General features: G+C 37.1%; 1 protein-coding gene across 2 annotated transcripts in view; it reads right to left on the bottom strand.

Moving 5' to 3' along the window:
• Window positions 1-25,712, bottom strand: part of SWT1 (SWT1 RNA endoribonuclease homolog) — a 108,743-nt gene that overhangs the window by 19,575 nt on the left and 63,456 nt on the right. The gene's annotated exons all lie outside the window — the stretch shown is intronic.

Here is a 25,712-nt window from a genome sequence, read left to right as displayed (position 1 = left end):
ATAATGAAGGAAGAAAAATATCTCATTGTTACCCATTTGACAATCTCCTCCCACTTGTCAATTGCTACTTGTAAACAAACAAGTTTACAAGTAATTCCAGTGATGAAACACAGGAATTTTAAGTTTCTAGGGAAGAAGGCATTTGCTCCAATTGTAAAGATCTGATTATCTGACAAAATATCACAAAATTATATTCTAATGAAGAAAGGCATATTGGTATGTCAGCATCATTCACAGATATGTTATTGCTACAATCAGACTAAAGCTATACAAGCTATTCTTTAAAACTAGGATATACATTATAGGATTTGTTATAAAATTTACTATTCTTAAAGACTGTTTTGAGGTAAACTGAGTCCCCAATAGACTAGGCCATCTTTATTAAAATACATTCAAGTTAGGGTTGAATTTAGACTTCATTATGTCCTATGAACTCTGAGTTGATAAGAATGGAATTTGGCCTGGTACTAAAAAAAATTGCCAACTTTCACTAACTAGAAGTACAGCTTGTTGAAAATATACAAAAAAATAAATGGAGAAAAATGGTTTATGGACTTCCATGCCTTAGTAATTCCCCACACAGAAATTCTTGAGCGGTCAGCCTTCTCTATAGCTTTCTCATTTTTTTTCTTATACCAATGTGAAAACAAAAGACTCTTATAATGAAAGTCCTAAAATTACCCTCCAGTGGCAACTCTTTAAAATAATAGAATGAAAGAATCAGCCCTTAAAGGAAATGAAATACTTTTCAGAAAATGGCCATTTTTAATTTATAAATACATCCACATTTGTCCTTTCAAAAGAAATTCATAATCATCAATAAGCATTTATCAAATGCATACCATTTTCTCAAATGTGTATTATATTTGGTATATGGAATATAAGAGAAAACTATGGAATATAAGAGAAAATTAAAAGGCACGGCTGCCTTTCTTCAAGTTGTTTATAATCTGGAAATTTCACTTTAGAATTCTGGAATCCCAACTGGGAAATAGACATCTAAAATAGAATTTAATCCTCAGCCCACAGACTATTTGTAAGCCAAGTCTGACCCAAATGCACTTTGGTTTCTTTTAAACAGCATCAACAATAACATATAATGTCTTGCTGAACACTTACTCAGAGTCTGACACTACTTTACATACATATTACATACATCATCTCTAATTCTTTTAACAACACAAGTTTAGTTATGTGACCTTGATCAAATTACTTGCTTTTCTACACTTCTGCTCACCTGTGAGATGAGGGGAGTAAGATTTACCGTATAAGGTTATTATATGAACTACAGAAAAGAATGTATCTAAGGTGTTTAGTACAATGCCTGGCACATGCCAATAAATATTAGCTGTTATGAAAACCAGTTTTCGGATGTAGAAACCAAGGATCAGAGTTATAAAACACTTGCCCAAGATCACACAGAGTGGTGGTAGGTATCTAAATCTCGATTGGTTTAACTCTGGAGCCCATGCTTTTTCTACTAATAAAAAGGATCACCACTACCATCTTCTTGCCTCCAAATGATTTTACAAAATCAAATGAAATAAAGTCCTTTTTAAGAATTTTAGGGGCACCTGCGTGGCTCAGTTAGCTTAGCATCTGCCTTCAGCTCAGGTCATGATCACAGGGTCCTGGGATGAGCCCTGAGTTGGGCTCCCTGCTCAGTGGGGAGTCTGCTTCTCCCTCTCCCTTGGCCCCTCTCCGTGCTCATGCACTCTCTCTCTCTCTCCCCGCCTCCTTCACTTTCTCAAATAAATGGATAAAATCTTTAAAAAATAAAATAATTAAAGAAATTCTAAATGTAGCTCTTTAATTTGCTTTTTAACAAATGCTTCTGGTAAACTGTTTTGTGTGTGTTCAAACACTCCATCTTTGTGGTTGTTACAGCTTTCTCAAAGCCACAGAGGAAGTTAGTAGCAGAATCAACACTCACTAGAAGTCCTGACACTTAACCACATAAGCACTTTGAGTTTTCTTTTTTATCTATGAGCAATTAGCATTAAGTAAGCAACATGTTAATCTGAATCACACAAATTTCATTTCCATCTCATCCCATAACAATAGATCTCTTTAAGAAAAAAAAAAAAGATGATCCACTCATTTTTTTTAAGGGGGGGTGAAAGGGGCAGAGGGAGAAGGAGAGAGAGAATCCTAAGCAGGCCCCACGCCCAGCAAGGAGCCCAACTCAGGACTCAATCTCACAACTCTGAGGTCATGACCTGAGCTGAAATCAAGAGTCAGATGCTTAACCAACTAAACCACCCAGGCGCCCCCATCCACTCAAATTTTTTAAAAAGACGAAAGTTAATAGAATAACCTGACTAAAATTAAAAATCAAACAATGCACTAAAATGAACTAATTTTTTAAATTAGAATTTTAAAAATTCAAAGCTTTTCTCCTATTTAGAAAAAATAAAGCAACAGGCTCAGGAGCGGTAAAAGATGTCTAGAATACTCAAGTTTAATATCTAATTCTAGAAATTCAAAAGAAGAGAGAGCATGTTCTTGGATATTTATAAATCACAACTTACATCCCACAGAACTGAATATATTATATTCCCTGCTGGCAAGACAGAGTTTTACATTAATATCATATTTAAAACAGTTTTTGAGAGTGTGAAAAAATTAATAAGTTTAAAAAGTAATTACATGGCTTATTTCACTTAGCATAATATCCTCAAAGTTTATCCATGCTGTAGCATATGTCAGAATTTCCTTCCTTTTTTAGGCTGAATAATATTCCATTGTATGTACTACACCACAATGCCTATCTATTCATCTGCTGATGGACACTTGGGTTGTTTCCATGTTTTACGTATTATAAATAGTGCTGCTATGAACATGGGATGCAAAGACGACTTTGAGACCCTGTTTTCAACACTTTTGTGTTTACACAGAGTAGTCAAAATCATAGACAGTAAAATGTTGGCTGTCAGAGGCTAGGAAGGGGGAAATGAGGAGTTAATGGGAAGACAGTTTGGGTTACAGAGATGGATGGTTCGATGGCTGTGCACTATGAATGTACTTAACACCACATGAATACACTTCTAAGTACACTCAAAAATGGTAACGATGGTAAATTTTATGGTATATTTTACCACAATTAAAAAATGAGGTTAAAAAAAGTAATTACATGAAGTGAAAATGTTTGTTTACAGCATGATCCGAAAAACTCATTTTATATTCTCTAAGCTAAGAACTGACCCAAGGCTTAATTGTTATTATGAGCTGCTGTTACATCATTATTGGGGATAATATAATTTATTCAGTATCTAACCAGTGCCAGGGACTGGACAAATGCTATCTCTAATCTCTGAAATTTAATAAAGCAACTATTACAAACTCCATTTTCTAGATCAGGAAACAGATACAAAAAGTTTAACCTAAGGAGGGAACATACTGCAGTGAGTACTGGGTGTTAAACACGAACAATGAAGCATGGAACACTACATCAAAAACTAATGAAGTCCTGTATGGTGACTGACATAACATAATAAGAAAAAAAAATTAAGTTACAAAAAAAAAGGGGGGGGGTTAACCTATCTTAGTGACAGAGTTATTAGTAAATGGATGGAACTAGGATTTAACTTCTTATTATTCCGACCCCCGCCCCCAAAGCTAGGCTCTTCTGATTTTAACACAGTGCTATACCTGGACAATCAATACCACCAAACTGGATTTTGCCGATGACAGTTTAAAATGTATTACTGATAAACTGGGTGAAAATTGATCAAATCAACAATGAGGAAACACTCTCCAGGAAAAAGAAAAGTCTTAGATCCTAGAGTACCTTTTTTTATTTTTTTGATTACTTATTACAAGTAAAATTAAAATGATATATTTTCTATAGCTAATTTGGTGAAATCGGCTATGCAAATGGGAGCTATCCATCAGCCCTAAATTTTGAAAGAACACCATATATAATTAAAACTAGTAAAAAGAAAAAAATTAAACAATTTAAACAAATTAGATAAATTTTATATTCCTGTTTTCCCTTCAGGGACAAAGAACTTTGTAAGCTGATTATAGTAATTAGATATAAGTATTAAATATAGGAGCTTTTGAGTAGTTTGGCTAAAATTAATAATTAAAATTTGATCTACTGGAAATCTTTTTTTCTAAAACTGGTGGTAGGACAAGAAGAGTTTATAGGTAATTTTAATGACTACATTTGTAATTTAATTATAAAAACAATTCTACAGAAGGAAAATATAATTCCAATAGTTAAAGGGACAGATTCTATGACTTACATATGTGCTAGGTGTATATATACATACAATAAAAACATACTGACAAATACTGCAGCTTTCTGTCAATTTTGTAGGATGGTTACAGTAAATACTATGTATCCATATACTCTTCACTCATCCTTTTATCTGGGTTATTACCTTCTACCTCCAGTATATTTTCTACATTGGCATTTAAGCATAATAATATAATGGTCATAAGCTCAGTCTCTTTGGAGTCACTCTACAAAGTAAAAGAGCAGTGATTTAAACCTAGGGAAGATGGCTCCAGTGTCTGTGTTCCTACCCAGAATGCCTCTAGATATACAGAACACGTAAGATGAATACTCATCCTAAGATATACAAATATACAAGATATGCTGAGAGAACCTTAATGATCATCACATTCTAATCAAAATCATCAAGATATATCCTTAGGAAACAGGACTGTGATGAAAGCAATATAAACACTGATGTCTGTCCAGTTGTCTTTCAAAATTTTGAGATAACTATCAGAACTGACATAGTCAACAAAAAGTAGTAGTCTGTATAGAACTTGGAAAAAGAGATTAAAGGAAAAGAATTTCCCTGCTTAGGCGCAAAGCCAACTGTGGCAGAAGAAGCTCTAGAGTAGAAAAGAGATTATTGTAGCTTGAGGCCCACACCCCCAGGAGTCAGCAACAAAACATGGTAATTGATCTAGTTTGCAGTGTTAACTTTCCTCTAAGAGTCATCCAGTTTATAAATATTCTGGTTCACTTACTAATTTCAATGTAAATATATAAATGGGCATTCTGATATATCAGCTTACTTTGTTCTCAATTTGATTACTGTGAGTATGAGAAGGTTTCAGTAAACTGATAAAATTCCTAACCATGAATTTGGGGATCAAACTCTGTACCCCTTAACTACAAAATCATAGCATTAAGATCCAAGTGGCAGGTAGTTTCTTTCTAATTATTTCTGTACTTATTATCACATGTTAATTCTTATGTGGAATGGGGATATATTAAAAATCAAAAGAGTTGCTGCCCTTAAACAGCTTACTATCTAGTCTCTCTTTAAATCGGGTAGCACAAACAAAGTATAAACAAGAGAGAATCTACAGTGACTAATGTTGGTTGTTCTTGAAGAAGAGAACAAGGTAGCTGAGGTAAAAGGGATCGGAAGAAGAATTTTCACTCACTCTGTATCCTTTTTGCCTTTTGAATTATTTTTAAGCAATGTGAAGGTATTCCATATTTTTAAATCATTAAATAAAATTATTTAAAATTGGGGAAAAAAGAATTGGTGAAAATAAAATCTAAGGAATTAAATCTGAGGAGATTATTCAGAATATGGCATGAAAGGATGAAAGAGATGAAAAAAAAAAAAAAAAGAAAGGAGTTAGGAGATATGGCTGAGAGAATGAGGAGAGGCAGGAATAGAAATTCCTAAATAAGAGAAGGAGAATGGGGAACAGGCAATAATGGAAGAGAGAATGAAAGAGAATTTCTAGAACCGAAGGTGGGAGTCTTCAGACTGAAGAAAGAATACTGCATCTCAAGAAAAATTAAAACACTTTTCCAAAATGACAGAGGAGTAGGAGACCTTAGTTTTGTCTGGTCCCAGGAATTCAGCTAGAAAGCTATCACATCATTCTGACAACTATAAACTCAACCAGAGATCTAAGAAAAGAATTGCTGCAACTCTACAAATAGAAAAGTGACCACATTCTGCAAGAATGACAAGACAGAAAAACTCATCTAAAAAAGAGAACAAGAGGCAGTAATGACTGCTAGGGACCTAATCAGTATAGATATAAGTCAGATGTTGGAATTAGAGTTCAGAATAACGATTACAAAGATACTAGCTGGGCTTGCAAAAAGCATAGAAGACACGAGAATCCCTTTATGGAGAAATAAAAGAACTAAAATAAGTTGAAATCAAAAAGGCTATTAATGAGATACAACAAAAAATGGAGGTCTAACTGCTAGGATAAATAAGACAGAAGAGAGAGTTAGTGATATAGAAGAAAAAATGATGGGGGCGCCTGGGTGGCTCAGTCGTTAAGCGTCTGCCTTCGACCCAGGGTGTGATCCCAGAGTCCTGGGATCGAGTCCCACATCAGGCTCCTCTGCTGGGAGCCTGCTTCTCCCTCTCCCACTCCCCCTGCTTGTGTTCCTTCTCTCGCTGGCTGCCTCTCTCTCTGTCAAATAAATAAATAAAATCTTTAAAAAAAAAAAAAGACAAAATGATGGAGAATAAAGAAGCTGAGAAAAAGATAGATAAACAATTACTGGATCACAAGGGGAGAATTCAAGAGAGAAGTGATACCATAATGTGAAACAATACTAGAATAACTGGGATCCCAGAAGAAGAGGAAAGAGAGAGGGAGAGGCAGAAGGTATATTGGAGCAAATTACAGCAGAGAACTTCCCTAATTTGGGAAAGGAAACAGTCATTCAAGTCCAGGAGGCACAGAGAACGCCCCTCAAAATCAATAAAAATAGGTCAACACCTTGACATATATAATAGTGAAGCTTGCAAATCTCAGAGACAAAGAGAAAATCTGAAAGCAGCTTGGGTCAAGAGCTCCTTAACCTACGATGGTGGAAACATTAGACTAGCAACAGACCTATCCACAGAGACCTAGCAGGTCAGAAAGGACTGGGATGATACATTCAGGGTGCTAAGTAAGAAAAATATGCAGCAGTATGGGGCGCCTGGGTGGCACAGCGGTTAAGCATCTGCCTTCAGCTCAGGGCGTGATCCCGGCGTTGTGGGATCGAGCCTCACATCAGGCTCCTCCTCTATGAGCCTGTTTCTTCCTCTCCCACTCCCCCTGCTTGTGTTCCCTCTCTCACTGGCTGTCTCTATCTCTGTCGAATAAATAAAATCTTAAAAAAAAAAAAAGAAAAAGAAAAATATGCAGCCAAGAATACTTTATCCAGGAAGGCTGTCATTCAAAATAGAAGGAGAGATAAAAAGCTTCCAGAACAAACAGAAACTAAAAGAATTTGTGATCACTTAACCGGCCCTGCAAGAAATATTAAAGGGGATTCTTTAAGCAAAGAGAGAGCCCCCAACATAACATAGACCAGAAAGGAACAAAGACAGTATACAGAAACAGGAACTTTACAGGTAATACAATGGCACTAAATTATCTTTCAATAGTTAACTCTGAATGTAAATGGGCTAAATGCCCCAATCAAAAGACACAAGGTATCAGATTAGATAAAAAAGCAAGACCCAGAGATATGCTGCCTGCAAGAGACTCATTTTAGGCCCAAAGACACCTCCAGATTAAAAGTGAGGGGGTAGAAAACCATTTATCATGCTAATGGACATCAAAAGAAAGCTAGGGTGGCAATCCTTCTATCAGACAAATTAGATTTTAAACCAAAGACTATAACAAGAGATGAGGAAGGACACTATATCACAATAAAGGGTCTATCCAACAAGAAGATCTAACAATTATAAATATTTATGCCCCTAACATGGGAGTAGCCAATTATATAAGCCAATTAATAACAAAATCAAAGAAACACATTGATAATAATACAATAATAGCAGGACTTTAACTCCCCCCTCGCTGCAATGGACAGATCATCTAAGCAGAAGATCAACAAGGAAACAAGGGCTTTGAATGATACACTGGACAGATGGACTTAACAGATATATTCAGAGCATTCCATCCTGAAGCAACAGAATACACATTCTTCTCTAGTGCACATGGAACATTCTCCAGAATAGATCACATATTGGGTCGCAAATCAGGTCTCAACCAGTACCAAAAAATTGGGATCATTCCCTGCATATTTTCAGACCACAATGTTTCAAAACTGGAACTCAATCACAAAAGGAAATTTGGAAGGAACTCAAATACATGGAGGCTAAAGAGCATCCTACTAGAGAATGAATGGGTCAACCAGGAAATTAAAGAAGAATCTAAAAATTCATGGAAACAAATGAAAATGAAAACGCAATTGTTCAAAACCTTTGGGATGCAGCAAAGGCGGTCCTAAGAGGGAAGAACATAGCAATACAAGCCTTCCTCAAGAAACAAGAAAGGTCTCAAATACACAATCTAACCTTACACCTAAAGGAGATAGAGAAAGAATAGGAAATAAAGCCTAAACCCAGCAGGAGAAGAAAATTAATAAATATTAGAGCAGAAATCAATGAACTAGAAAGCAAAAGAACAGTAGAACAGATCAATGAAGCTCGGAGCTGGTTCTTTGAAAGAATTAATAAGATCAATAAACCCCTAGGCAGACTTATCCAAAAGAAAAGAGAGGGAACCCAAATAAATAAAACCATGAATGAAAGAGGAGAGATCACAATCAACACCAAAGAATACAATTATAAGAATATATTATGAGCAACTATAGGCCAACAAATTATGCAATCTGGAAGAAATGGATGCATTCCTAGACACATATAAACTACCAAAACTGAAACAGGAAGAAACAGAAAACCTGAACAGATCCACAACCAGCAAGGAAATGGAAGCAGTAATAAAAAATCTCCCAACAAATAAGAGTCCAGGGCTGGATGGCTCCCAGGGGAATTCTACCAAACATTTAAAGAAGAATTAATACTTATTCTTCTGAAGCTATTTCAAAAATCAAAATGGAAGGAAAACTTCCAAACTCTTTTTATGAGGCCAGCATTACCTTGATCCCAAAACCAGATAAAGACCCCCACCAAAAAGGAGAATTATAGACCAATATCCCTGATGAAAATGGATGCAAAAATTCTCATCAAGATACTAGCCAACAGTACATTAAAAGGATTATTCACCATGACCAAGTGGTATTTATTCCTGGGCTGCAAGTTGTTCAACATCTGCAAGTCAATCAATACAATACACTACATAAATAAAAGAAAGGACAAGAATTATATGATACTCTCAATAGATGCAGAAAAAGCATTTGACAAAGTACAACATCCTTTCTTGATTAAAACTCTTCACAGTGTAGGGACAGAAGGAACATACCTCAATATCACATAGTCATCTACAAAAAGCCCACAGTGAGTATCATTCTCAATGAGAAAAAACTTAGAGCTTTTTCCCTAAAGTCAGGAACACAACAGGGATGTCCACTATCACCACTGCTGTTCAATATAGTACTTAGAAGTCCTAGACTCAGCAATCAGACAACAAAAAGAAATAAAAGGCATCTGAATCAGCAAAGAAGAAGTCAAACTCTCACTCTTCACAGATGACACAATATTCTACATGGAAAACCCCGAAGACTCCACCCCAAAATTGCTAGAACTCATACAGGAATTCAGCAAAATGGCAGGACATAAAATCAATGCACAGAAATCAGTTGCATTTCTATATACTAACAATGAGACAGAAGAAAGAGAAATTAAGGAGTCGATTCCATTTACAACTGCACTCAAAACCGTAAGATACCTAGGAATGACCTAACCAAAGAGGCAAAGGATCCATACTCAGAAAACTATAGAACACTCATGAAAGAAACTGAGGAAGACATAAAGAAATAGAAAACATTCCATGCTCATGGATTTGAAGAACAAATATTGTTAAAATGTCTATGCTACCTAGAGCAATCTATACATTCGATGCAACCCCTATCAAAACACCATCAACTTTTTTCACAGAACTGGAACAAATAATCCTAAAATTGGTACGGAACCAGAAAAGACTCTGAATAGCCAAAGGAATGTTGAAAAAGAAAACCAAAGCTGCTGGTATCACAATTCTGGACTTCAAGTTATATTACAAAGCTATATTGATCAAGACAGTATGGTACTGGCACAAAAACAGACACGCAGATCAATGGAACAGAATAGAGAACCCATAAATGGACCCTCAACTCCATGGTCAACTCATCTTCGACAAAGCTGGAAAGAACATCCAAAGGAAAAAAGACAGTCTCTTCAACAAATGGTGTCAGGAAAATTGGACAGGCACATGCAGAAGAATGAAGCCGGACCATTTCCTTACACCATACACAAAAATACACTCAAAATGGATGAAAGACCGAAATGTGAGACAGGAATCCATCAAAATCCTAGAGGCAGCAACCTCTTTGACCTTGGCCACAGCAACTTCTTGCTAAACACATCTCCAAAGGCAAGGGAAACAAAGGCAAGAATGAACTATTGGGACTTCATCAAGATTAAAAGCTTTTGCACAGCAAAGGAAACAGCTGACAAAACCAAAAGACAACCAACAGAATAGGAATAGTATCCAAAATCTATAAAGAACTTATCAAAAAACTTACCCAAAAAACAAACAATCCGGTTAGAAAATGGGCAGAAGATGTAAGTAGACAGTTTTCCAAAGAAGATATAGAGATAGCCAACAGACACATGAAAAAATGCTCAATATCAGTTGGCATCAGGGAAGTACAAATCAAAACCACAATGAGATATCACCTCACACCAGTCAGAATGGCCAAAATTAACAAGCCAGGAAATGACAGATGTTGGCAAGGATACAGAGAAAGGGGAACCCTCTTACACTGTTGGTTAGAATGCAAGCTAGTGCAGGCACTCTGGAAAACAACTATGGAGGTTCCTCAAAAAGTTGAAAATAGAGCTACTCAGCAATTGCACTACTAGGTATCTACCACAAAGATACAAATGTAATTATCTGAAGGGGCATATGCACCCCAATGTTTATAGCGGCAATGCCCACAATAGCCAAACTATGGAAAGAGCCCAGATGTTCATCAACATATGAATGGATAAAAAGGATGTGGCATATATATATATATATATGTATATATATATATACACACAATGGAATACTACTTAGCTATCAAAGAAAATGAAATCCTGCCATTTGCAACAATGTGGATAGAACTAGAAGGTATTATGCTAAGTGAAATAAGTCAATCAGAAAAAGACAATTACCATATGATCTCATTCACATGTGGAATTTAAGAAACAAAACAGAGGATCACAGGGGAAGGGAGGGTAAAATAAAAGAAGATGAAATCAGAAAGGGAGACAAACCACAAGAGACTCATTTCAAACCCAAAGATGCATTCAGACTGAGAGTAAGGGGATGGAGTACCATCTTTCACGCAAATGGACCTCAAAAGAAAGCTGGGGTAGCAATTCTCATATCAGATAAATTGGATTTTAAACTACAGACTATAGTTAGAGATGCAGAAGGGCACTATATTATTCTTAAGGGAAGTATTCAACAAGTGGATATGACAATTATAAATATATATGCCCCCAACAGGGGAGCAGCAAGATACACAAGCCAACTCTTAACCAGAATAAAGAGACATATAGATAAAAATACATTAATAGTAGGGGACCTCAACACTCCACTATCAGAAATAGACAGAACACCCTGGCAAAAACTAAGCAAAGAATCAAAGGCTTTGAATGCCATACTCGACGAGTTGGACCTCATAGATATATATAGAACACTACACCCCAGAACCAAAGAATACTCATTCTATTCTAATGCCCATGGAACATTCTCAAGAATAGACCATGTTCTGGGACACAAAACAGGTCTCAACCGATACCAAAAGATTGAAATTATCCCCTGCATATTCTCAGACCACAACGCTCTGAAATTGGAACTCAACCACAAGGAAAAATTTGGAAGAAACTCAAACACTTGGAGACTAAGAACCATCCTGCTCAGGAATGACTCGATAAACCAGGAAATCAAAAATCAAATTAAACAATTTATGGAGACCAATGAGAATGAAAATACAACAGTCCAAAACCTATGGGATACTGCAAAAGCAGTCCTAAGGGGGAAATACATAGCCATCCAAGCCTCACTCAAAAGAATAGAAAAATCTAAAATGCAGTTTTTATATTCTCACCTCAAGAAGCTGGAACAGCAACAGAGGGACAGGCCTAATCCACGCACGAGGAAGCAGTTGACCAAAATTAGAGCTGAAATCAATCAAGCAGAAACCAGAAGTACAGTAGAGCAGATCAACAGGACTAGAAGCTGGTTCTTTGAGAGAATCAATAAAATTGACAGACCCCTGGCAAGACTTATCCAAAAGAAAAGAGAAAGGACCCAGATTATTAAAATTATGAACGAAAAAGGAGAGGTCACGACGAGCACCATTGAAATTGGAAGGATTATTAGAAATTTTTATCAACAGCTATATGCCAATAAACTAAGCAATCTGGAAGAGATGGAATCCTTCCTGGAAACCTATAAACTACCAAGATTGAAACCGGAAGAAATTGATTCCTTAAACAGGCCAATTAATTATGAAGAAATTGAGTCAGTGATAAACAACCTTCCAAATAACAAAACTCCAGGCCCGGACGGTTTTCCTGGGGAATTCTACCAAACATTCAAAGAAGAAATAATACCTATTCTCCTAAAGCTATTTCAAAAAATAGAAACAGAAGGAAAGCTACCAAACTCATTTTATGAGGCCAATATTACCTTGATCCCCAAACCAGGCAAAGACCCCATCAAAAAGGAGAATTACAGACCGATTTCCCTAATGAATATGGACGCCAAAATCCTCAACAAGATACTTGCTAATAGAATCCAACAGTACATTAAAAGGATTATCCATCACGATCAAGTGGGATTCATACCTGGGATGCAAGCGTGGTTCAATATTCGCAAATCAATCAGCGTGATACATCATATCAACAAGAAAAGACTCAGGAACCATATGATCCTCTCAATCGATGCCGAAAAAGCATTTGACAAAATACAGCATCCTTTCCTGATTAAAACCCTTCAGAGTGTAGGAATAGAAGGTACATTTCTCAATCTCATAAAAGCCATCTATGAAAAGCCTACTGCAAATATTATTCTGGAAGCCTTTCCCTTAAGATCAGGAACTCGACAAGGATGCCCACTCTCGCCACTATTATTCAACATAGTACTAGAAGTCCTTGCAACAGCAATCAGACGACAAAAAGGGATCAAAGGTATTCAAATTGGCAAAGAAGAAGTCAAAATGTCTCTCTTTGCAGATGACATGATACTCTATATGGAAAACCCAAAAGAAGCCACTCCCAAACTATTAGAAGTTATAGAGCAATTCAGTAACGTGGCAGGATACAAAATAAATGCTCAGAAATCAGTTGCATTTCTATACACGAATAACGAGACCGAAGAAAGAGAAATTAGGGAATCCATCCCATTTACAATAGCACCAAAAACCATACGTTACCTTGGAATTAACTTAACCAGAGACGTAAAGGACCTATATTCTAGAAACTATAAATCACTCTTAAAAGACATTGAGGAAGACATAAAAAGATGGAAAGATATTCCATGCTCATGGATCGGAAGAATTAACATAGTTAAAATGTCCATGCTACCCAGAGCAATCTACACTTTCAATGCTATCCCGATCAAAATACCAAGGACATTTTTCAAAGAACTGGAACAAACAGTCCTTAAATTTGTATGGAAACAGAAAAGGCCCCGAATCTCCAAGGAACTGTTGAAAAGGAAAAACAAAGCTGGGGGCATCACAATGCCGGATTTCGAGCTGTACTACAAAGCCGTGATCACAAAGACAGCATGGTACTGGCACAAAAACAGACACATAGACCAATGGAACAGAATAGAGAGCCCAGAAATGGACCCTCGGCTCTTTGGGCAACTAATATTTGATAAAGCAGGAAAAAACATCCGGTGGGAAAAAGACAGTCTCTTCAATAAATGGTGCTGGGAAAATTGGACAGCTACATGCAAGAGAATGAAACTTGACCACTATCTCACACCATACACAAAAATAAACTCCAAATGGATGAAAGACCTCGATGTGAGACAGGAATCCATCAAAATTCTAGAGGAGAACATAGGCAACAACCTCTACGACATCGGCCAAAGCAACCTTTTTCATGACACATCCCCAAAGGCAAGAGAAACAAAAGATAAAATGAATTTATGGGACTTCATCAAGATTAAAAGTTTCTGCACAACCAAGGAAACAGTCAGAAAAACTAAGAGGCAGCCCACGGAATGGGAGAATATATTTGCAAATGACACTACAGATAAAGGACTGGTATCCAAGATCTACAAAGAACTTCTCAAACTCAATACACGAGAAACAAATAAACAAATCAAAAAATGGGCAGAAGATATGAACAGACACTTTTCCAATGAAGACATACAAATGGCTAACAGACACATGAAAAAATGTTCAAAATCATTAGCCATCAAGGAAATTCAAATCAAAACCACACTGAGATACCACCTTACGCCAGTTAGAATGGCAAAAATAGACAAGGCAAGAAACAACAATTGTTGGAGAGGATGTGGAGAAAGGGGATCCCTCCTACATTGTTGGTGGGAACGCAAGTTGGTACAGCCACTCTGGAAAACAGTGTGGAGGTCCCTTAAAAAGTTAAAAATTGAGCTACCCTATGATCCAGCCATTGCACTACTGGGTATTTACCCCAAAGATACAGACGTAGTGAAGAGAAGGGCCATATGCACCCCAATGTTCATAGCAGCAATGTCCACAATAGCTAAATTGTGGAAGGAGCCGAGATGCCCTTCAACAGATGACTGGATTAAGAAGTTGTGGTCCATATATACAATGGAATATTACTCAGCTATCAGAAAGAACGAGTTCTCAACATTTGCTACAACATGGACAGCACTGGAGGAGATAATGCTAAGTGAAATAAGTCAAGCAGAGAAAGACAACTATCATATGATTTCTCTCATCTATGGAACATAAGAACTAGGATGATCGGTAGGGGAAGAAAGGGATAAAGAAAGGGGGGGTAATCAGAAGGGGGAATGAAACATGAGAGACTATGGACTATGAGAAACAAACTGAGGACTTCAGAGGGGAGGGGGGTGGGGGAATGGGATAGACTGGTGATGGGTAGTAAGGAGGGCACGTATTGCATGGTGCACTGGGTGTTATACACAACTAATGAATCATCGAGCCTTACATCGGAAACCGGGGATGTACTGTATGGTGACTAACATAATATAATAAAAAATCATTAAAAAAAAAAAAAAAAGAAAGAAAGGGAGACAAACCATAAGAGACTCTTAACTACAGGAAATAAACTGAGGGTTCCTGGAGGGGGTGGGGTAACTGGGTGATGGACTTTAAGGAGGACACGTGATGTAATTAGCACTGGGTATTATAGAAGACTGATGGGGGCACCTGGGTGGCTCAGTCGTTAAGCATCTGCCTTTGGCTCAGGGCGTGATCCTGGCGTTCTGGGATCGAGTCCCACATCAGGCTCCTCTGCTGGGAGCCTTCTTCCTCTCCCACTCCCCCTGCTTGTGTTCCCTCTCTCACTGGCTGTCTCTCTCTCTGTCAAATAAATAAAATCTTTAAAAAAAAAAAAAAAGACTGATGAATCACTGAACTCTACCTCTGAAACTAATAATACACTATGTTAATTAATTAAATGTTAATTGAATTTAAATTAAAAAAAGAAAAATTAAAACAAAACCTATACCTAGACATATTGCAATAAAATTACTAAACATAAAAGTTATAGAGGAATATCTTAAAAGCACTCAGAGAAAAAAGAAGACAGATGACCTACTAAGAAAAAGCAATATGCTGACAGCTGATTTCCCATTTCCAAGAGGACAGAAGATAATTAAATTATACCTTCAAAGTGCTCAGGGAAAATAACTGTCAGCCTAGAATCCACACTCAGCTAAGTAGCAATTAGGAATGAAAGCAAAAGAACACTCTGAGTCAGAAGGTGAGCATCTACCATTCCTAGACCTTTGCTAAAAGAACTCAAAAATTTGCTTCGGTAAATAGGAAACTGAACGTAAAAGAAAGAGTAGGATCAAGGAAGCACTGAAAGTTCCAAACATCTAATAAATATAATGAGGATAAAAACAAAAACTATTTTATGTAATAACAATAGTCTGGGGAGTGGTTTAAAACAACGTGAAACTATAATGTTAGAAAATAAGGATAAGGAAGACAAGAGGAGAGAGATCACAATTTAAGTGTTCTTAACATCCTTGTTTTACTCGGGATCTGAATAATCCTGATTTTTTTTAGAGCAGGGAGGGGCAGTGAGAATCCCAAGCAGGCTCCATGCCCAGGGCGAACCGATCAGGGCTCGACATCACGATCCTGAGATCATGACCTGAGCTGAAATCAAGAGTCAGATCCTTAAAGACTGAGTGAGCCACTCCGGTGCCCCAATCCTGATATTTTAGACTTTATAAAACAAGTATGCATTTATTAGTTTAAGGGTAACAATATAAAATAGAAATAAAATATGCAACTTCCCAACGAGTAGTGGGATAAAAGGGTTGGAAAAACTAACATTGCACCTTGTTCAATCCAATAAAAGGCAAGCAAGGACAAAGGAAAGTACGACAAATACAAAAGGTAAAGTGACACTGCGCAGTCCCACATTGGTGCACCTCAGGCTGACCCTTACTATGGAACCACCCACAAAGATCTTTAAAGGAATTTTAGTAGCTGAACTTGTAGATGTTTGGGGAACACAGTTTTTGTTTAATAAGATGAATGCAAGCCAAGATTTTAGTTCAGTGATAAGCAAGCGGTTTCCCTTCATCTAAAATATCCATTTGTATAGCACCTGGAAACGTTTGTTGTTGTTGTTGTTTTAGTTCATTCACTCTATGGGTTTATGTCTGTACCCCAATGAGTAGGCACTTCTGCACTGCTCTCTTATGCTTCTGTAACAACTGTTTATCCTTACAGATTTCAACATTTGCAAATGTAGGGTGGTATTTCTGGATTAATAAACCTGTCTGAAAGTTATAAAAAAAAAGATGGTAGAAATAAGTCCAAATATACCAGTAATAATATTTATGTAAATAGATTTTACTTATTATCAATAAAAAAAAAACAAGTCTAGCTTTATGTCATGTAAAAAAAAAATTAAGGAAGGTGGGGGATGGGGTAACCGGGTGACGGGCATTAAGGAGGGCACATGATGCAATGAGCACTGGGTGTTAAATGCAACTGATGAATCACTGAACTCTGCCCCCAAAACTAATAATACACTATATGTTAACTAAGTTGAATTTAAATAAAAAAATTTTTTAAATTAAAGAAATAATCACCCAGAATAAAATAAAAATTTTCTCTTTATCTCATACTAGCAAAAAAGAAAATAGAAAGCTGGTCTGGCAGGATTAACATATGACAAAATAAACTTGAAGGGAAAATTATTAGCAGTAGAGGAAAACAATTCATCAGGAAGATATACCATAACCTCACAATACAGAAAGCAAACACTGACAGCATTTCCATAAGAAATTGAGAAGCTCACAACTACAGTTGGAAATTTTAACAAAAATCACAGAACTGCTCAGACAAAAATCAGTAATCGTATACTAATATGAACAACATACAACGAACAAATTTGAGCTAATGGACACAGAAAAAATCCTGTACCTTAAGAAAGAGAGGAAGAAAACAGAAAGGAGTCAGGTGGCACTAGTTTAAATGATGAGCTCAGTTTTAGACATTTAGAGTAAGAGCAGCAAGCTCACAACTGAACCAAGGAGACAGTAAGATTGAAATAACGTTCGTGAAGGGATTGGGAGTAGATGTGATCACAAAAGGAGAGCGTATAAGGAGGGGAGGGTGGTGGTGACAGGATCTAGTGGTGAGTCGAGGAAACATGTTGCAAAGGCACAGAGTGTATCAAAAATTCCTAAAGTAACAACCAAATTTTTCAGTAGGTTAGAACTATAAGTATTATTCAATATTTACCTTTAATAGGTTTGGCAGGAAAACATGGTTTAAAGATGAAAACCATAATAGCATTATTGTAAAACCTTTTGCTGAGACCTCAGAAAGACCTAAGGTGCCCTGGAGTATTTTTCAGACAGACAAAAGGCCCTTTGAGGGTCTTAAGAGTGTGCCTCACAAATTTTGTTAAACAGGACTTCCAAAAATATTAAGGGTACTGCCCTGAAGCAGCTTCATGGGGAGCCCAAGGTAGGGTTTAAGTGCAAGTGTTTATTTCAGAAAATTTTGTGGTTGTAATTTTTGTCTAATGGAGTGAACCCCAGTAAGATTCACAGAAAACAGTTTTTAGAGGACTGTTCTAGTAGAAGTACCACCACTTGGACTAAATGGGCTAGAGATAATACAAAATGAAAAGAGGTTTTGGACTCCCCTACCTTCAATGAACAGGAGACAGGGAGAGAAGGCTCCTCAGTTGCAGCTTACTTTTCTTATGTTAAAAGTTCAGAGGCCAAAACCAAGAGCCCAGGGAACAGAGTCAAGAGCAGCTGTAAATAATTTGCAGGCAGCGGGACTGAGTCCTAATGAAGGAAGTGGTAACACGTGCATAGATGGATTTCAGAATTGCTGGAATTCTGTGTGCCTCTTGTCCCGCCACCCACCGCCCCCACGCCATTTTGAATGTGAAGGTATATAGCATGTATCCTTGCCTGTTTCGATATTATATGTTGGGAGATGGTGGCAACAAACTTGTCTCTTTAGTTCACACTACAGATAGAGAGGCATGGTACCCTAGGAGTCACACCAAAGAAAGCCTTGCCTCAACCACACCTGGACCTGATTTAAATGATAAGATCCTAGATTTTAAGCTAATGTCCTAATGGGATAAAACATGGTGGTCTTGAGAAGAGAGATGAGTATATTTGGCCAGTAGAAGGGATATAAACTGTTGTTCCTAGATGGTCACATAACAAGATCTCTCATTCACATGTTCTTCTTACAACGTAATATTGACATTCCTCCTTCTATCAACAGATAGGGTCTATGTTCCCTTCCCCTGGATCTAGGCAGGTCTGTGACCACAGAGAAAATGAAACTATAGGATTTCTGAGGCGATGTCATTAAAGGCAATATAACTTCCACCTGATATTATTGGACACTCTTGGAAACCAGCCTCTGAGGAAGTTGAAGCTACAAGAAGATGCTACATGTTGGTGTTCTAGTCAACATCCAGTATCAGCCAGCCTTTGAGACGACATCAGACACCATCTGACTGCAACTGCACAAGAGATCCCAAGTGAGAACTGCCCAGCTGAGTCCAGTCAACCCCCAGAACCATGAGAGAAAATAACTGATTGCCAGTGTTTCAAGCCAATAAGTTTTGAGATGATTTGTCGTGTAGCAGAACATGAGGGGTGAGGTAAAGGGAAATTAACCATCAAGTAGATAAACTGTGAAGTATGCAATTTCTTTTGCAGCTAATCTTTTGATTGGTTCAGCACGAAGAATTGTTGAACTGCCTTTTTTTTTCTTTCTGTTTAGTCATATATTCATTAGCTTTTTAGTGAAGGTTCCCTCGATAAAGTCCTACTATATCTTAGTTGAACTAAGAGTATTTTTCATATCTCGCATGTAGAGAAAAGAGAGATCAGTGGCTCTGTTGGTGGTAGACAGATAGGAGAGTGGCAGCAAGAACCAATCACCCTAGAGCCAAGGTAAGACACAGAACTGAGACAGAGTGTAGAAATCCAAGGAATAGGTGTATAAACAATGGTCCCTTCCCACGAGTAATTACATCACAGAAGTATCTAAGTTTAAGAACTGGCAATAAATTTCTGAACATGGAATTCTATTTAAAGTGACTTTTGGGGAAAAAAAGGTGACTTCCAAAAAAAAAAAAAGGTGACTTTCAGGGTGTCTGGGTGGCTCAGTTGGTTAAGCCTCCGACTCTTGGTTTTGGGTCAGGTTATGACTTCAGGGTTGTGAGATCAAGCCCCGTGTCAGGCTCAATGCGGAGTCTGCTTAAGATTCTCTTTCTTCCTCTCTCCCTTCCCCTGCTCACACAATCTCACTTACCCTGACTTTCAATAGGAAGTTGAATACGCATGGGTATGAAAAGTATGTTGGCTCAGGTTATAATACAATTATCTCTCTGCAACTTCTCTGGAAATCTATACATTTATGAAAAGAAATAATTCCTGATTAATGGTACTAAAAATAATTTATATTTTCTTTGTTTTGCTTTGAGGACAGATGGGTGCCCTAAGCTTAAATATGTAAAGCAAAAAACAATTAAAGCTTCATTGAATGGAACACACTGAAGAAGGGCTCTTTTTCTGCACAGAAAACACTGCATAGGATGACTGTTGACTTTTAAAAAACAGTCACAGTAATCATGTATTGTGTTCCTATGGCACAGAGGGCACCAGGATACAAGATATTTTCAAAATGTATTAAAAACCCTCTTCTTTTTTATGCCTCCAGATATGCCCACTTTCTCCCTTTTTCTCTTCCAGTCCTTCCAACAGTATTAAGTATGTCTATTAAATTTTCTGTTTGAAATTCTTTTTTCCTGCGTAAGCAATGACTGAAACAGTACTTGTTACCAGGAGAAGAGTTATTTAGTATAATAATAGAGAAACCATTACCACTTGCTCCCCTTGATTCTTTAATCCTACACATTCTGACTAAGGGGAAAACAGCCCTCGAACTTCACCACTGCTATGGTAAATAAAATTCTTATAGGTCACTCCAGTGCTTTGCAAAGCCAGCTCCTTAGATTAATGTATGATAAAGACAATGAATTCCATGTAGCCATAGCTGCGCTTTTGCTATAAAAGTTAGTTGTAGGGCATACCAAGGCAGTGGCCAAGATATCTCTTAAATCAATAGATGGATTTGCTGGCAGAATCACTACAGTGAGGAAAAAAAAAACCATAACCAAAAGAAGTATCTATTCCTGGTGAGGACAAATCACTGCCACTAGATGGCTTACTGGTCTCCAAGGGAATGGTGCCTTACTGAATGCTTGGCATTTGCCTCTGCAGGTGACAGTTTGGGCTCTCAGCACAGATAGTAGCTAGAGCAGCCTTCATGAGGGGAAGTCCCACTTTTGAGCTCATCTTACAGAAGCTGCTGTTGTCCCTTCGTATAAGAGCTCACTGACCAAACACTGGGGTGGCTAGGGAGAGACTGACATCTACAGGACAGCTGGACTTACCCATCTGATTACAGAGTCTCCTCTGCATTGGGTAGCCTTGATGTGTATTCACATGGGACACAAATACCCTCCTACTCTATGCCCATTACAAGATGCCCATCTATGTACCTCTTCTCCAGACGTCCCTGTCATCAGACTTCCAAGCTCCTTTTTCCCAAGTTTTCAAACAAATCAGTAGCTACTATTTATCAGTCAAGGTGGACTGGTCTCCCTCTGACCATTTCTCCAACTGCAATGGAATTTTAGGTCTCTGGAATTGGCATTAACTCAGAGCCAGTATCTAGCAACCCCCAAAAGGTCATAGTGTTTCACTTTTTCTACAACAATAACCCTAGTAAATGAATGCAAATCCTTTTGAAGAAGGCTGATGGGTACATTCTTTATACTATTTTATGCTCCACTACTGTACCAAAGTACTCACACTTTGTAATCTATTATCAAAAGGGTTTAAAATAAAATCTGCATAAATTACCATCTTTAATATAGAAAATATAATTTTGATGATTTTCATAATGTATTTTAGCTCAACAACTAAATTGGGGAAAATATACAGCTACATGCTGTCAAAAGTAAATTAGCTTAATGCTGGCAGAAGGAAAGATTAACTGGAAAATTTGCAACTTATAGTTTCATTATTACTAAGGGTAAGAATACGTTGATTCTAGAAGGTTTATTATGCCTTATTAATAGGAACTGGCACATCAAAATGTTAGATAATTCCAGGGATTTCTGATATACAATAAATATTTATTGAGGGAAGCCTAGTTGGCTTAAGCATCTGCCTTTGGCTCAGATCATGATCTCAGGGTCCTGGGATCAAGTCCCGCATCGGGCTCCTTGCCCAGCAGGGAATCTGCTTCTCCCTCTCCCTGCTTCTCCCTCTGCTTGTGCTCTCTCTCTCTGACAAAAAATAAAATCTTAAAAAAAAAAAATGAACATGTATTGATTGTCTTCTATGTAGAAAACACTGTCCTGAGGTGGACTCAACCTTTTATATCATTGAGAAGTAACCTTGAACATACTGATTGCATCACTTCTAAAACAGGCCAGATGGTCGGCCTACCACCGTGTAAAAAGATCTTTGGAGGCACAAGAGGATATTTCTCAAAATAGATGGGAATAATCTTAGAGTCTCTAACTTTAAGCCTTTCATACAACTACTCTGTAAGAAGGAATCAGAACTGATCATCTGGCTTTATCCCATATATTTAGTATTTAAGTTAAAATTACTATAATAGCCCTTATTCAGCACCTTTAATTAATTTCCCCTATTTCATTTATTTTACTAATATTTAACCCCACTGATTTAGTCAATTTACTCCAACAGCTTCATTGAAAAATGTAGTTTTAACTGGTTCTAGCATTTCTTAACAAAAGATTAAATAGCAGGGAATTTTAATCAAATATCAGATCAATAAATCATCAGGTAGAAATAACCAGCTACAAACAAAAGGCAAATTTAAAAGAATATTGATTTTAAATAAAAAAACTCCATAAACAAACTAAAATATTTCTTATCTTCAAGATATATATTTGATTGTTTAATTCTGCTGTGATCATGGAGTTTATGATGGGAAATATTTAACTCTCTCACCCAAACCTGAATTTTATTGACTAAAAACAGGGAACACCGACATTTAGAAATGCTTCAGGGATGGAAGGAATAATTGTGACATCAACCCACTGATACTCAGAATAAAAATAAAGGTCCTTATGTCCTATTCTTGAATTACAAATCCTGGGGAGCATAGATAAAAGCTTCAGATACGTAAAATAAAATCTAGTTATTCTAAAAATTAAGTCCTGAGCAATCTGTTAGAGCAGTGTTTATCAAACTGCAATATAGGTGCCATAAAAAGCTTTTACTTATTAAATAACTGTTTGTTTGGTTTTTTTATTTTTTATTTTTGAGAGAGCATGCAGGGGGAGGGGCAGAGGGAGAGGTTAGAGAGAAAATCTAAAGCAGGCTCCACACCCAGCATAGTGCCCAACCTGGTCTCAATCTCACGACCCTGCGATCTTGACCTAAGCCAAAATCAAGAGTCCCATGTTTAACTGACCGAGCCACCCGGGCGCCCCCATTACATATGTCTTATATAAAGAAATACCTGCTTATATTCCTTGAATTTCAATCCCTTCCAATAGATCCCATCTTTCCTTCTACTAATCCTAATTTGTAAAGTTGATATAGAGAGACCAGGAGTAAGCAATCAAGGATAACATGTGACCCCACCAGCCATTTGGGCAAATTATTGACGGCGCCATCATTTGTGCTAGACATAAATACCTTTTTTAAATCTCCTTAATCTCTTCTTCCAGTTGTTCTTCTTCCTGATTTTATTCTTTACCTTCCTTAGCTTGCATTCCTCTCTATCACTTTTAAAACCTTGACATTACCTATTCATTTAATGTCATAATGTAGTATTATTAGTAGTATTTAGCCCTAAAGAAGTTTCCCTCCACCAGAAAGACTATAAAAAACTCATTTGATACTTTTCTCCATCTATTATGTGTAGTTGTGATGTGGGCATAGATCTAGGTATACAAAAGTAAGACAAAGAAATGTAGGTAAAGTTTCTGCCTTAAAGGTGTTCAAAATCTCAGGGAGCTGATTACGAAATAAATTATAAGAAAGTTGTGTACAAAATGATGGCATGGTGAAGCAAATAAGTGCTTTCATTTTTAATTAATAGGTTGTATTCTTTTCTCTTGTTCATCATAGCAACTGATACACTTGGTGTTGGACAGGATGAGGGGCATGCGAAGAGTCTGATAGAGGTGCAGCGATGTCTGGGGAGTTGTGCGAACTCTGGGGGGGAGGTGAGGTACAGTCCAAATATCTAAGGGTAGAAAGGCCAAGCCTCAAAGAAAGTAGGTCAGACCTAAGCATGAACAAACCCCTCCACTGTAGATAAGGACAATTTTTACCAATGGCTGAACTACTTGCATCCTGCAATGAGCTGAGATGTTGAAAAGTCACTTGTTTATGTTTTTATAATCTATACATGTCTCTAATAGAAACTTCTGTTTCAGCGATTAGTTTGATCTGTAAAACAGCCGAAAAAGTGTTGTCTTTGTGTCAACTGAAGTATGAACTTTTCTAAATAACCTTTCTAAAACACCTCAAGAGGTCGGCTACCAAAACATACACTATGAAGTTAATAAAATATTCTCGCAAATGCAAACTCCACTTCTTTGAAGTGACTAAGTCATTACCACATCTGAAAAGCTGCCGTGATTATAGGATTCCTTTTCACAGGAATCATGTATGGTTATATCAGTACCTGTTTTGCTCTTATGTTAACATCCACAAGAGAGTAATGGGAAGATTCCTTAATAAGATAATAAGACTTAATAAGATAAAAATACATGTAAATGACACATACACAAAATCCCAAACTTCATGACTATTACTGTGCTTTAGAAAAACAGCTCTACAAAGTATTTCAAATCAAAGCCACAGGATGCTAACAGAGGTTACTAAAGTTTTGAACATTAAAGCATTTGAAGATGATAAAAATGAATCATCTTCCTTTCCTAAATCCAAGCACAAGTCTCACTTTTCAAAATCATATTCTGATGCGGCATGAAGCCCATCCAGAATATGACCAAGCCCAATGCATCAGTTAGCACTCAATCTTCAACCAAACCAAATATGACAGCTAGAAAGAAAGTGTTACCTAAACAAGAGATACCCTTTCAGGGGCGCCTGGGTGGCACAGCGGTTAAGCGTCTGCCTTTGGCTCAGGGCGTGATCCCGGCGTTGTGGGATCGAGCCCCACATCAGGCTCCTCTGCTATGAGCCTGCTTCTTCCTCTCCCACTCCCCCTGCTTGTGTTCCCTCTCTCGCTGGCTGTCTCTATCTCTGTCAAATAAATAAATAAAATCTTTAAAAAAAAAAAAAAAGAGATACCCTTTCATATAAAAACATCCCCCCTCTAAAATGTGGCAAGTTACTTACAAGGAACCTACTCAACAAGCAACTTACATCCCCCTCTCCCACCTCTGTATATGATTCTAAATATGAAACTAAGAAAACATTCATTACTTCAACCTTCATCTAAAGCTACCTGAGTGAGAAATCTAGAGTTCATTAAATTAACACAGAAGCACAGTTTTATATGTTAAATCAAATGTTAAAATGAATATGCATATTTAGGCATGATCTACTTTTATTTTTGGATTCAAAACGCTACCATTTTTCTGTTTTTTTCAAAATAATTTCAAGCTTGTTTTACAAAGATGAAACACACAAACATGATTATAAAATCTAGGCAGAGTGCAATTCCTATGTTCACTCTCCACTTTGCTCCCTGCTTCCAAACCAGGCAGCTCATCATCTACTTCACAGGCACAAAAACATCCTTAAAGCATTTTCATTGTTGTTTTGAGTATTAGCTTTCAAGTCAAAGCTGCACACACACATTTACAGTATGCTTTGCCGTTGGATTATATGACCTGTTTATTTAACTTTGTAGAGATGCCAGAGATGCTTCTCTTTGTAGAGAAGCACACAGATATGTAACAATTTTTATTACTGTACAAGTAGAACTTCTCTTTAGAATTTGCCAAATGACTTCCCAATTAATTTTTCACTCCAAATGAAACTTTGTAATC

Source organism: Ursus americanus, chromosome 2 (assembly GCF_024610735.1).
Source record: "Ursus americanus isolate L20-20 chromosome 2, mUrsAme1.1.p, whole genome shotgun sequence".
NCBI classification, from domain to species: domain Eukaryota; kingdom Metazoa; phylum Chordata; class Mammalia; order Carnivora; family Ursidae; genus Ursus; species Ursus americanus.
This window is presented reverse-complemented; position numbering and strand designations above follow the sequence as displayed.